We start from the raw sequence: 12,132 nt of genomic DNA on the forward strand, positions 1-12,132 counted from the left end.
CGTGTTACATCTAAGGGAAGAAGTTTATTTTAATTGCTGCGTTAGTAATAATTCTTATAGCATTGTCTAGTTGTTATAGTGCAATCTCTCCACATCCAGTCGACTAGGGTGAGCAATATTCGAGCTGAGAGCGTACATGGCTCATAAATTACAGCTAACTGCTTCTCAGTGAAGAAGTTACGGATTCTATACAATAATCCAAGTTTCTTTGAAGCGGATTTAGCAAGCGATGTAATGTGAGAAGTCCAACTGAGGGTACTGTTCAGTGAAACGCTGAGAGGGTCCAGACTTTTGGTGATAGGAGTATTGTTTGCATTGAAGGTATAGGGATCAGGTATTATCTGTCAATTAGCGAATTTGATGCATTTGGTTTTCTTAATACCAAGTGAGATAATGCTATTTTGTCCCCATTCAGTGATCCTAGAATAGTCTTGATTCATGGAGATTGCTGTACTGAATTTGGTGTTTAAGTGTGAAAGAACTTTGAAGTGTTGAATTATATGCATATATGTGAATGGGATTATGGGTGATAAACAAGTGATCATTAATATGAACTAGAAATACGGTTGGAGCCAGGACTAATCCTTTTGGCATGCCGACATCAGCCGAGTGGAAGCTGAAATATATATATATATATATATATATATATATATATATATATATATATATATATATATATATATATATATATATATATATATATATATATATTATCCACGTGTATCTCTCTGTTACTGAGACATGAAGAAATATGTGGAATAAAACATGATATACCGCAGCAAGGAAGTTTTGATAATAGGGAATGAGGCCACACTCTTTAAATATCTTTAGAAATATTAAGTTCCTATACCCAGTAAACCATTTACTACGCTGGGTGTAACCATATAACCGGGGCTTCTGGCAGGGTTACGTGTCCTACAGATTCCTCTATTCAAAATCATTTAATCATGGCAGTCGTTTCAGAGAGCCTCGGAGGGCCCAATACCTGCCCAGGGCCCAAACCAAATGGGCAGATGCTCGTGGCCATGTGGATTGTGAGAGGTGTGAATGAGGAGAGCAAGAGGGTGGAAGTGGTGAATGTGTTCAATAATGTGAGATATGCTGTCATGGCACTGTATGAAACGAAGATGAAAGGGTGCGAAGTGGAGAATTGGGAGGGTATGAATTGTGTAAGATCGGGATTGATTGAGCGACGAAGATGCAAGGAAGGAGTTGCTTTGTTGATGAATGAGGTGTGGCAGAGTGGAATGAGAGGCTACAAATGTGTCAGTTCGAGATGTATGTGTGTCATATTCAAAGTTGAGAAAGTGAAAGTGTCAGTCATTGCAGCATATGCACCATGTGAGGACAGGAGTAAGGGAGAGAAAGACAGCTTTTGGGATGAGCTGGATGAAGCAGTGGGAGAAATGCCCAGAAGGTACAAGGTGATCATAATAGGGGACATTAATGGAAGAGTAGGCTCTGGTCCTGAGGATGACATAATGGGTTGTTATGGGGTACCAGGAGAAAATGATAATGAGAAGCGACTAAAGGACATATGTCAGGAGAGGAGGTTGTGCATTTGTAACTCGTATTTCAAACACAAAGATGCACATATATATCCATGGCAGAGAGGGAATGGGGATCATGTTGAAAGAAGCCTGATTGATTAAGTGCTCGTACAGAGGTCGATGATGGGAATGGTTGCTTATACAGGGGCCGTGAGAGGACGATGTGGAGGTATGTCAGATTATACAGCATGATTGTGGTATGCAAGTTCAAGCTGAGAGGAGTGAGGTGGATCAGGAGAGGGAGGAGCAGTCAGGGAGAAAGACTGAAAGTTGAGAAGCTGAGGATCAAAGAAATGGCACATAATTACAGGACCAAAATAGAGGAGGAGTTACAATCAGTGAACTGGAATAAAATGGATCTGGACAGCATGTGGAATACATATAGGGATTGCTTAGTTAGGAGTGTTAAAGCTGTGTGTGGTGTAGCAAGAGTATCAACAAAGAAGAAAGGTATGGCATGGTGGGATGAGGAGGTTTAGAGAGCGGTGGAGGAAAAGAGGAAAAAGTGGCTAAAGTGGTTACAGGATAGGGGTTCAGTTGAAATAAGAACTGAGTATATTGAGAGCAAGAAGCACATAAAGAGACTAGTGAAGAGGAAAAAAGGAGGAAGTAAATGATGATCTAGGAAGAAAAATGAATGCAAACTACTCTGAAAATAGGAAGTTATTCTGGAAAGAGGTGCGGGAATGTAGACATGAAAGGGGAAAGAAATGTGATGGTGTGAAGGATGCAGGTGGTAGGTTACTAACTCATGGCGATGAAGTAAGGACCAGATGGAAAGAATTTTTTGAAAACCTGATGAATGGGAATAGAGAGAGTAGAGCGGCTGTAAACATGGTTGGTTTTAGGGGTGTGCAGAGAAGGAATGCAGTGCCAGGAGATGTGACACTTGCACAGGTGAAGAGTGCTGTGAAATGGCTGAAAAATGGGAAAACAGCTGGGGTTGATGAGGTGTATGCAGAGATGCTTAAGTGTAATGGAGAGAGTGGAATGAAGTGCTTGTTGGAGATATGTAAGAAGGCATGGATGTGTGAAATTGTGCCTGCAGAGTGGAAAAATGCTGTGATTGTACCCCTGTACAAAAATTAAGGTGATCGAAGTGAGTGCAAGAAATATCGAAGCACAAGTTTATTGAGTGTGGTAGGGAGGTAGATGGAAGAATTATTATAAAGAAAGTAAGAGAGATATCAGAAGTCCCAGTGAGTGATGAACATGGTGATTTTAGGAGTGGCAGAGGAGGTGTGGATCACATATTTGCAGTGAGACAGACAGGACAGAAGGCTTGTGAGAAGGACCATAAGGTGTTTGTGGCATTCATGGAACTGGAAAATGCATACGACAAAGTGGACAGAGAGGGCTTGTGGAAAGTTTTGCCCATGTACGGTGTAAATGGTAAGCTGCTAGGTCCCTTCAAGAGTTTTTATGATGGTAACGAAGCATGTGTAAAGGTAAATGGGCATCTAAGTGAATGCTTCACGATCGGTGTGGGCGTGCGACAAGGTTGTGTGATGTCCCCATGGTTGTTCAGTATAAGGATGGGGGTGATGAAAGAAGGAAAAACACGAGTAATGGAGAGATGGATGGCGTTGGTAATGAATGGTGATGGATGGAATATCTCAAATTTGTTGTATGCTGATGCTGCAGTACTGCTTGCAAGTACCGGACAAGAACTTGGTAGGCTAGTGCAGAGTTTTGCTGATGTCTGTCAGCGTCGTGCCTTGAGAGAAAATGTAGAAGAGAGTAAAGTGATGGTTATTGTGGGATAGAGAAGGTGGTTCCCAGAGTGATGTTACAGTGCATAGAGAGAGAGACTGGAATTGGTGAGAGAGTTCAAATACCTGGGTACTGTGATAGAAAAGAGAGGAAAATGTGCAAAAGAAGTTGAAAGTAATGTGACACAAGGAAGAAAAATAGCTGGTGCAATGAAGGACTTCATAAGAAACAGAGGCTTGAGTGTTGCAGCTGCACGAGGCTTACATGAAGTAGTGTTAGCGCCAACTTTAACCTATGGATGTGAGATTACGGTGTGGCATGAAAATGAAAAGTCAAGAGTAAGAACAGTGGAGATGGGACTGCTGAGGAATGTATGTTGAATACAGGGGGTGGATAGGATGCGATATAATGTGATTCGTAAAAGATGTTGAGTGAGGAAGTCGGTGGACACCACACTCGAAGAGAGTGTACTGAGTTGGTGTGGTCATGTGGAGAGAATGGATAACAACAGAGTGGTGAAAAGGGTATATCTGAACGAATTTGAAGGAGGGAGGAGGCAAAGTAGGCCAAGGAGAAGGTGTAAGATATGGTGGATGAGTGTGTGAGGAAGAGAGGTTTGTAAGTCGGTGAGGCTAGGGAACTGACAAGAGACTGAGCTGGCTGGATGAATGTTGTGAGGAAAAGTGCATGATCAGGGATTTTGGCACCCCTTTTTAACGTGGCAGCGTCTGGATTGTCTCAATTGGATACGTTTATGTGAAGCTACAAAACGTGGTGAATGTTTTTGGCGTATCCGATAGAGCCAGGATTCTGGGGGCTTGAATGGTGAGTGAAAGGAAGCGTGGCCCATTGGATTGGGCAAATTTGGGCTATCTGGAAATTGCTAATCCTCACCCTGCCCTTGGGTGGGAAAAGAGGTCCGGATGATGATGATGATGATGATGAAGTTCTACTGCATGGGTTTCTCTATTTTGGTCAATTAACTGATGGATGGTAAGAGTAATGAGACTGAATATATCAGCACTGGATCTATTGTGGCAAAACCGAACTGTCTGTCACTATTTAAGTTGTACTTCAGGTGCTTAACAATGTGCTTATGAATAATAATCCCAAAATAGTTTATCAAGAGAAGATGTGCTGGCTATTGTTTTGTAATCAGAGGGATCAGAGGAATCAGAGGAACTACCTTTGTTTTGAGCTGGATGGATGTTGGCTTCTTTCCAAGAATTACGGAATAAAAAGTAAGTATGCATAGTTTGAATAACCTAGCTAGAACAGAAGCAAGCTCTGGCGAACACATTCAAAACGACTGGAGGAATTCCATGTGGACCTGGAGCTTTGTTAGCTGGCTGTTAGGATGGGTTTTACGTATCTAGCCAATATCTTTAATGAAACAATTTTGGCAGTCAGGTTCTAATGCAGAAACGTTCTGGATGACTTCCTTTTTAAGGTAGTGTTTCGGGCAAACGTACAATACGGGCATGAATGTTCACTCTTCCACGAGGGGGATTTATAGTGCTTCCATCTGAAGATTTTAGTGGGGGAATCGCCGATGACTTGTTAAAGCTATTAGCGAAAGAAGTGAGGGTTGATCAGAGTATTCTATTGTCATTATCATTATCTAATAATTTGGATGCCTGGTTTAGAAGAAAGTTTAATTTGGCGAGATTTACTTCTGCCTTTGTGTTGTTTCTAGCAATTTTAAATTGACTGAGGGATTTTTGTTTTGTTTTTTAAGTATAAGTTATATGCTAAGGGCTTTCGGTCGTTGTTCTGGCATAGTTGTTGTCATACCATACTATAGTTATTGTCATTTCTTTTAGATAATTATTGACCAGGTATGAACAACTCCATACCAGCTTGTATTAACCCTTTCGCGCACGATAAGTTTCAATAAGTTTTCTGATCCCGGAATTTCGACTACGAAGCCGCCCGGCCGGTGAGCGCGCGCGCGGCAAATTTGAGCAAATTTGAGCGAATGAAACACATTCTTGCCTTATTTTCGCCCCCAAAAAATCAATGTATTCCCATGAAACCTATGTCCAGGTATGCATGGATGTTTGTTCTATCTGATAAACATGACCAAAACACAGGAAAACAACAGCACAGAAAGTTATGAGCCCTGGAAGGCATGTCGAGTAAACATTTTTGACTTCCCAACATCACCGTTTGAAAGTTTTCCATCCTACAGGAAAATGATCTAATATTTTTTCATAGAGAATTTCATCAGCTTTCTAACGAAACCAATCTGGTTTAGATACGATGTATACTTTTCGAGAAAATGGTCAAAAACTGAGAGCCATTTTCGAAAAATTTTCACTGACCTCTGAGAGCTAAGTTTTCCCAGGGACCTAACGTTTTTATTACATAGTAATATGCCCCCATTATCCAGCTTTCCCACTGTGACGGGAAAACCCCATACGCCTCATAGTTCTCGAGTAAATCGAAAAAAGGTACAAGGCACTCCGTGCGTGATTGACTTTCGTGATGCGCGCATGGCGTACGCAATGTTCCCGTCTACGTAACCACGAATTCTTATGAGAAATATTACATTTTTATGTATTGTACATATATAGAATTTCCTGCTCTTCATCATGGTTCAAACGTGAAATCGATACGTCCAATAGTTTCCGAGTAATTGGCAGAGAAAATGAGAGTATTACTACGAGCCTTTCTCAATGGTAACAGCCGGGAAGAGACACTCATTTCCACCGTCTTTTATCGCACAAAACGTAACATAATGCTTACATTTTGGTATTGATCATACGTAGAATTTAGTGGTATAGATCATGGTTGTTACAGAAAATCGATAAGTCAAACAGTTTTCGAGTAATTGGCCGACAAAGTGAGGTTATTACTCCGAGCGCTTGTCACTGATAACAAATGCGAGGAAAAACATTTCCCTCGCCTTTTACCCCCAAAACGCTACCAAAGGCTTACATTCGGGTATTGATTACACGTAGAATTTAGTGGTATTGATGATGGTTGTAACAGAAAATCGATAAGTCTAATAGTTTTCGAGTAATTGGCCGACAAAGTGAGGTTATTACTCCGAGCGAATGTCACTGATAAACGCGAGGGGAAAAAAAAACATTTCCCTCGCCTTTTATCCCCCAAAACGCTACAAAAGGCTTACATTTTGGTATTGATCATACATAGAATTTAGTGATATTGATGATGGTTGTAACAGAAAATCGATAAGTCTAATAGTTTTCGAGTAACTGGCCGACAAAATGATGTTATTACTCCGAGCGCTTGTCATGTCACACAACAACCGCTAGGAACAAAAACATTTCTCTCGCCTTTTACCCCCCAAACGCTACCAAAGGCTTACATTCTGGTATTGATCTTACGTAGAATTTAGTGGTATTGATGATGGTTGTAACAGGAAATCGATAAGTCTAATAGTTTTCGAGTAATTGGCCGACAAAGTGAGGTTACTCTTCCGATCGCTACCAACTTTTACACACACTGTTTCTTCCTCGCACACCCGGCCTGAAGACTATGCTACTAACTTTCTTTTTCCCCTATCTGTACAGACTATTACATCTTCCATGGATGTTTTTTTCTATTGTTATAACCTACTACACATAAACATAACTCTTCTATAGTTACTGCTGTGGAGATTTACTTTCTTTCATGTGTAATCTGTAGGAGAAAATGGATATTTGTCTGAAAGTGTGAGAGGTAATGGTAATAGATTATTACATATATCAACAAAATTTGCAGAACTCACTTCCTCCAGGGGTGTTGATCCAGTTAGACCACGGATTTGAAGATAAGGAGTTATGTAGTGTGTGTGTGAGTCAGCTGCTCCCTGAGAGTATGAGGCAACGCTATTTTTAGCACACACCACACTCGTTCACGGAAACTCGCAGCTTGTTTGACGTATATTTCATACAATTCCATACGCATTTACACTATCAGAATCACAATAATTCCAGCCCTAAAAACACCGGTAATTCTCCCCTCCCAACTTCAGGTTTGCCCCTTCACAACACTGTTTCATGCCACACATAACGCTTGCTGGCTCCATAATTTCACCAAGCCATCCACAGTATGTTTCACACAATATATATTTATGCCTTGGCTTCATTTATATACGTATTTCCACTCACGCCATACGACCTACGGGGGCGTGGAGTGGTGCAACCCCGCTACACTGACCATGTGTCTGGCTCCAAGGCCCAACGATTGCTAACGGCCAGAATTGCTTTTCAATACATATATGAATGTTCCATCAACAATATCACATCACTATATGTTCACATACAATGTATTATCTCACTGATTCAATAGGGTCTTTGCCTTGGGCAAGAGGAGGAGAATTATGGACGATTTAAAGGGAACCACGAGCTGTCAAACATCACTGGCTGACTGCTCAACAAACACTGAGGTTGGAGGGAGCGGGCTGAGGCTGATAAGGCAAAGCAGTGTTGCCAATGACTTACCTCCAGTAGGCCTTGGCTACCCTAAGACGCGCCAAAAAATCACGCAAATCGGCCTATAAGTTTTTTTCTGACGAATATTTTTGGGCCTTGAAGGGGCCTTAAGGACGCGAGTCGCGTGACTGTGTCTGGCGGAGTGCAAGCCGACATCACGCGAATCGCGCGACTGTGCCTGAAAGGGTTAAGATATTATTTTGGGACTGGGTAGAACTGATGTCAGTGGAGAAGAAAGAATGCCATGGAACAACGGCAAGATTATTTCTTAATCCATCCCAGTCTGCCCTATAAAAAAATAAAAAAAATGGTTCGTTTGTGAGAAATTTTCAAAGGTTGGAATAATGAATGAATGGATACCGAAACTTATTTACTGCAGCTTCTTCGATTTGATGCCGTACTCATCCATCCAGCCTTCTATCTAACTATCCATACAGCCACGCAGAAGTGCCAACACAGATGTGAGGTCCTTAGTTTTATAATCTCAAGGTTTCCCACAAAGACTACAGGCAATAATACTATTCAGTGCTGCCTGGAGCTCATGTGTTCCTGCCAACTATCGAGCCACTCATCCCCATCTACTCCATCTGTCCATACAACCATATATCCACCTAATCATACATCCATCCATGCACCCAATCATCTAGCCATCTCTCCAGCCAACCATCCAGCTATCCATTCATCAAAAGCCTTCATCTGACCTCTCGAACTCTAGCCATCTAAACAATCATCCATCCATTCATGCCTCCCTCCATCCTTCCTTCCATCCATTATCCGACCATCTGTCCAACCAACCATTCAACTAGCAATTCATCAAACCATTATTTTTAAACATCTCGAACTCCAACTATCCAAACAACCATTCACCTATCCATCCATCCAACCAGACCTACACTTAGAGTGCCATAATCTCTGAGCAAAAACAAAGAATAAAGTTACTGTATTTAGAGCTGCCCGGGGCTTGAGGGTTCGTAAGAAGAGGATAGCATGTGCAATCCTCGCACCCAGTTTGTTCTTTGCACCATCGGGATCATCCAGGTAGAGGAAGGAGCAGTCTGAGGAAGAGGGGAAAATAAAAGGGGTGGATGGTGAGGGAAGAGATGCAGAAGGAGAGGGGAGAGAATGAGGAGGCTCCGTGAGGGGAGACATAGGATTTATGGGGGAAAATGGAGATTGTGAGTGGGACGTGGGGGTTTGTATGGAGAAGATGGGGTTTTGTGAGGAAGGAGGTGGACGTTATGAGAGGGAAGATGGGGACTGGAAGGGAGGAAATGAGAAATTTGGTTGGAGGAGATGGAAGGATGGGGATTCTGAGGTAGAGATAAGGCTTTGAGGGAGGAATTAGGAACTGGAAATGGGGGGGTGGGGATAGAAGGCCTAGGAGAGGGGGAAATAGAGTGGAGGGATGTAAAAGGCGCGAGGCTAAGAACAGTCGGAAGCTCCTTGTCGCCTCTTCCTTGTAGAAATGTTGCTGCACACTTTGTCCTCGTGGTCTATGTTATGTTAGTTTCAGTTATACACTTTCATTTTTCTTTTTACTTACTTATATATACACTTTTCATATCTTTTTCTTATCATCAATGCACACCTCTGTAATCTCCCGTAGGTTACCAATTCTCATACCAGTAGGTTAGTTATATCCATTTGCATCATCTCTTGCAAGTTTTACATCTTTCACCTTCGTACTCTCATGACCGTTACCACAGTGTTGTGCATATTTCAAATGTTTCTGTAAGATTACGATTTATTTTGTGTAAGTTTCTTTTTTCTTTCTTTTTTTTCTATACACAACTAATGTGCTGTCAGTATTAAGCCCTCAGGAACTGTTGATGCGTACCTGTATCTTCTAAAATCACTTCTATAATGGCGTCGTCCCTGAGGTAAATATAAATTTGCCGATAACAATGATAACATAATAATTGCGTCATAATACTGAGTGGGCAAACAGAGGTTGTTCTCAGTCCATGTAAGTAAAGAGGCAATTGTTGTGTTGAATAATATTATCTAAAGGTGACACAAGTAAAATAAAATGAACATCATCTTACAAAAGGCATTAATAGCTTCACTACGGGTGTGTTGATTTCTAAGCTAAATAAAGTTTTCTGATTGTCTTCTCATGAAGCTTGGATAGTGTGAGGTTGTATGGCACTACTTGGCACTACTTGTTTGATTGTTTATGTATCTTGTGGTATGGAGAGCCAAATGGAGGTGGGAGTTGTGAATGTACATCAACTACTAGGTTCATTCCGCTCTCCTGCCGCTCTTTCATAGCACGACTCGCAGACCTTTGAATGCGACCTATGTGACTGAGGTGGCTCTAATGCTAAGTTATGACGGTGTCAAGTTGTGCTGGTGCTAATTTATGCTGGTACTATTTTGTTCTAGTGCTAATTTGTGCTGGTGTTAATTTAAGCTGATGCTAATTTGTGCTGTGCTTATTGTACTGTTGCTAAGTTGTGCTGGTGCTAATTTGTGCTGTGCTTCTTAGTGCTGTTGCTAAAATGTGTTGGTGCTTGGATGTGATAATGCTAAGTTGTGTTGGTGCTAAGTCGTGCTGGTGCTAAGTTGTGCTGGTGCTAAGTTGTGCTGGTGCTAAGGTATACTAGTGCTAAGTTGTGCTGGTGCTAAGTTGTGCTGGAGCTAAGTGTGCTGGTGGTAAAATGTGCTGGCAGTAGGGTGGATTTGCCTTTGTAAGACGGCCTTTATCCCACTTTGCTCTCCAGTAGACAGTGTTGTGAAACAGAAGGGCAAACTTGTCTCTGCATGATTCAAGTTACATGTGTGTGTGTGTGTGTGTGTGTGTGTGTGTGTGTGTGTGTGTGTCATTAGCACTGTAACAATGTGAAAGTGCACAGTCTGTGAGTCTTGCAGTCTTGCATAACTTTAACCCTCCTTAAGGACACCTGGGTCTGACAGACCCGGACAATTTTTTTGATGGGATAATTCACTAACTTACAGATGCCTGCGATCCCTGTCCTTCTCAATAGCTTCCTAACTTTTTGTGTCCATGCAGGGTGTAGGGGATTACTTTCGTGTCTCTCTATGTTTTCTCAATATATCACTCAGAACTACATGTCGGGTCTTTGAGACGCAGGTGTACCTGAGGAGGGGGGTAGAATTTTTCACTATGAGTTTGCAAGTTGATTTTATGTTGTGTGGGACCCACTATGCCCATAATGAAGGTCCTCCATCCCTCAAGTTGTGACACAAGTGCTAAGCTCATAGTGTTCTTTGTGTATGGTAACCGAAAAAAAAACAAAAAACATTTAGTTTGGCATTCTTTTTCATCATCACCATCATCATCATCATCCAGACCTCCTTTCCCACCCTAGGGCGGGGTGAGGAGTATTAATGTCCAGACAGCCCAAATTTGCCCAATCCAATGGGCCACGCTTCCATTCACTCATCAGTCAAGCCCCCGGAATCGTGGCTCTATCGGACACGCCAAAAACATTCACCACGATCTGTAGCTTCACATAAACGTATCCGACTGAGTCAATCCGGACGCTGCCACGTTAAAAAGGGGTGCCAAATCCTTGACCATGCATTTCTCCTCACAACATTAATCCAGCCAGCTCAATCTCTTGTCAGTTCCCTAGCCTCACCGACTTACAAACCTCACACACTCATCCACCATATCTCTCCACCTTCTCCTTGGCCTACTTTGCCTCCTCCCTCCTTCAGTTTCATTCAGATATACCTTCTTCACCACTCTGTTGTTATCCATTCTCTCCACATGACCATACCATCTCAGTACACTCTCTTCGATTCTGGTGTCCACCAACTTCCTCACTCCACATCTTTCACGAATCACATTATTTCGCATCCTATCCACCCCCTGTACTCCACATACATTCCTCTGCAGTCCCATCTCCACTACTCTTACTCTTGACTTTTCATTTTCATGCCACACTATAATCTCACATCCATAGGTTAAAGTTGGCGCTAACACTACTTCATGTAAGCCTCGTGCAGCTGCAACACTCAAGCCTCTGTTTCTTATCAAGTCCTTCATTGCACCAACTACTTTTCTTCCTTGTGTCACATTATTTTCAACTTCTTTTGCACATTTTCCTCTCTTTTCTATCACTCTACCCAGGTATTTGAACTCTCTCACCAATTCCAGTCTCTCTCCATTCACTGTAACATCGCACTGGGAGTCATCTTCTCTCTCAGTAACCATCACTTTAATCTTTTCTACATTTACTCTCAGGGGACGACGGTCACACACATCAGCAAAATTCTGCACTAGCCTTCCAAGTTCTTGTCCAGTGTTTGCAAGCAGTACTGCATCAGCAGTATTCAATAAATTTGAGATATTCCATCCATCACCATTCATTACCAACACCATCCCTCTCTCCATTACTCGTGTTATTATTTCTCTCATCATCCCACTCATAACTATATTGAACAACCATGGGGACATC

The sequence above is a fragment of the Coenobita brevimanus genome, chromosome 7 (assembly GCF_032717465.1).
Source record: "Coenobita brevimanus isolate Jiangsu-jjx chromosome 7, ASM3271746v2, whole genome shotgun sequence".
NCBI lineage: Eukaryota > Metazoa > Arthropoda > Malacostraca > Decapoda > Coenobitidae > Coenobita > Coenobita brevimanus.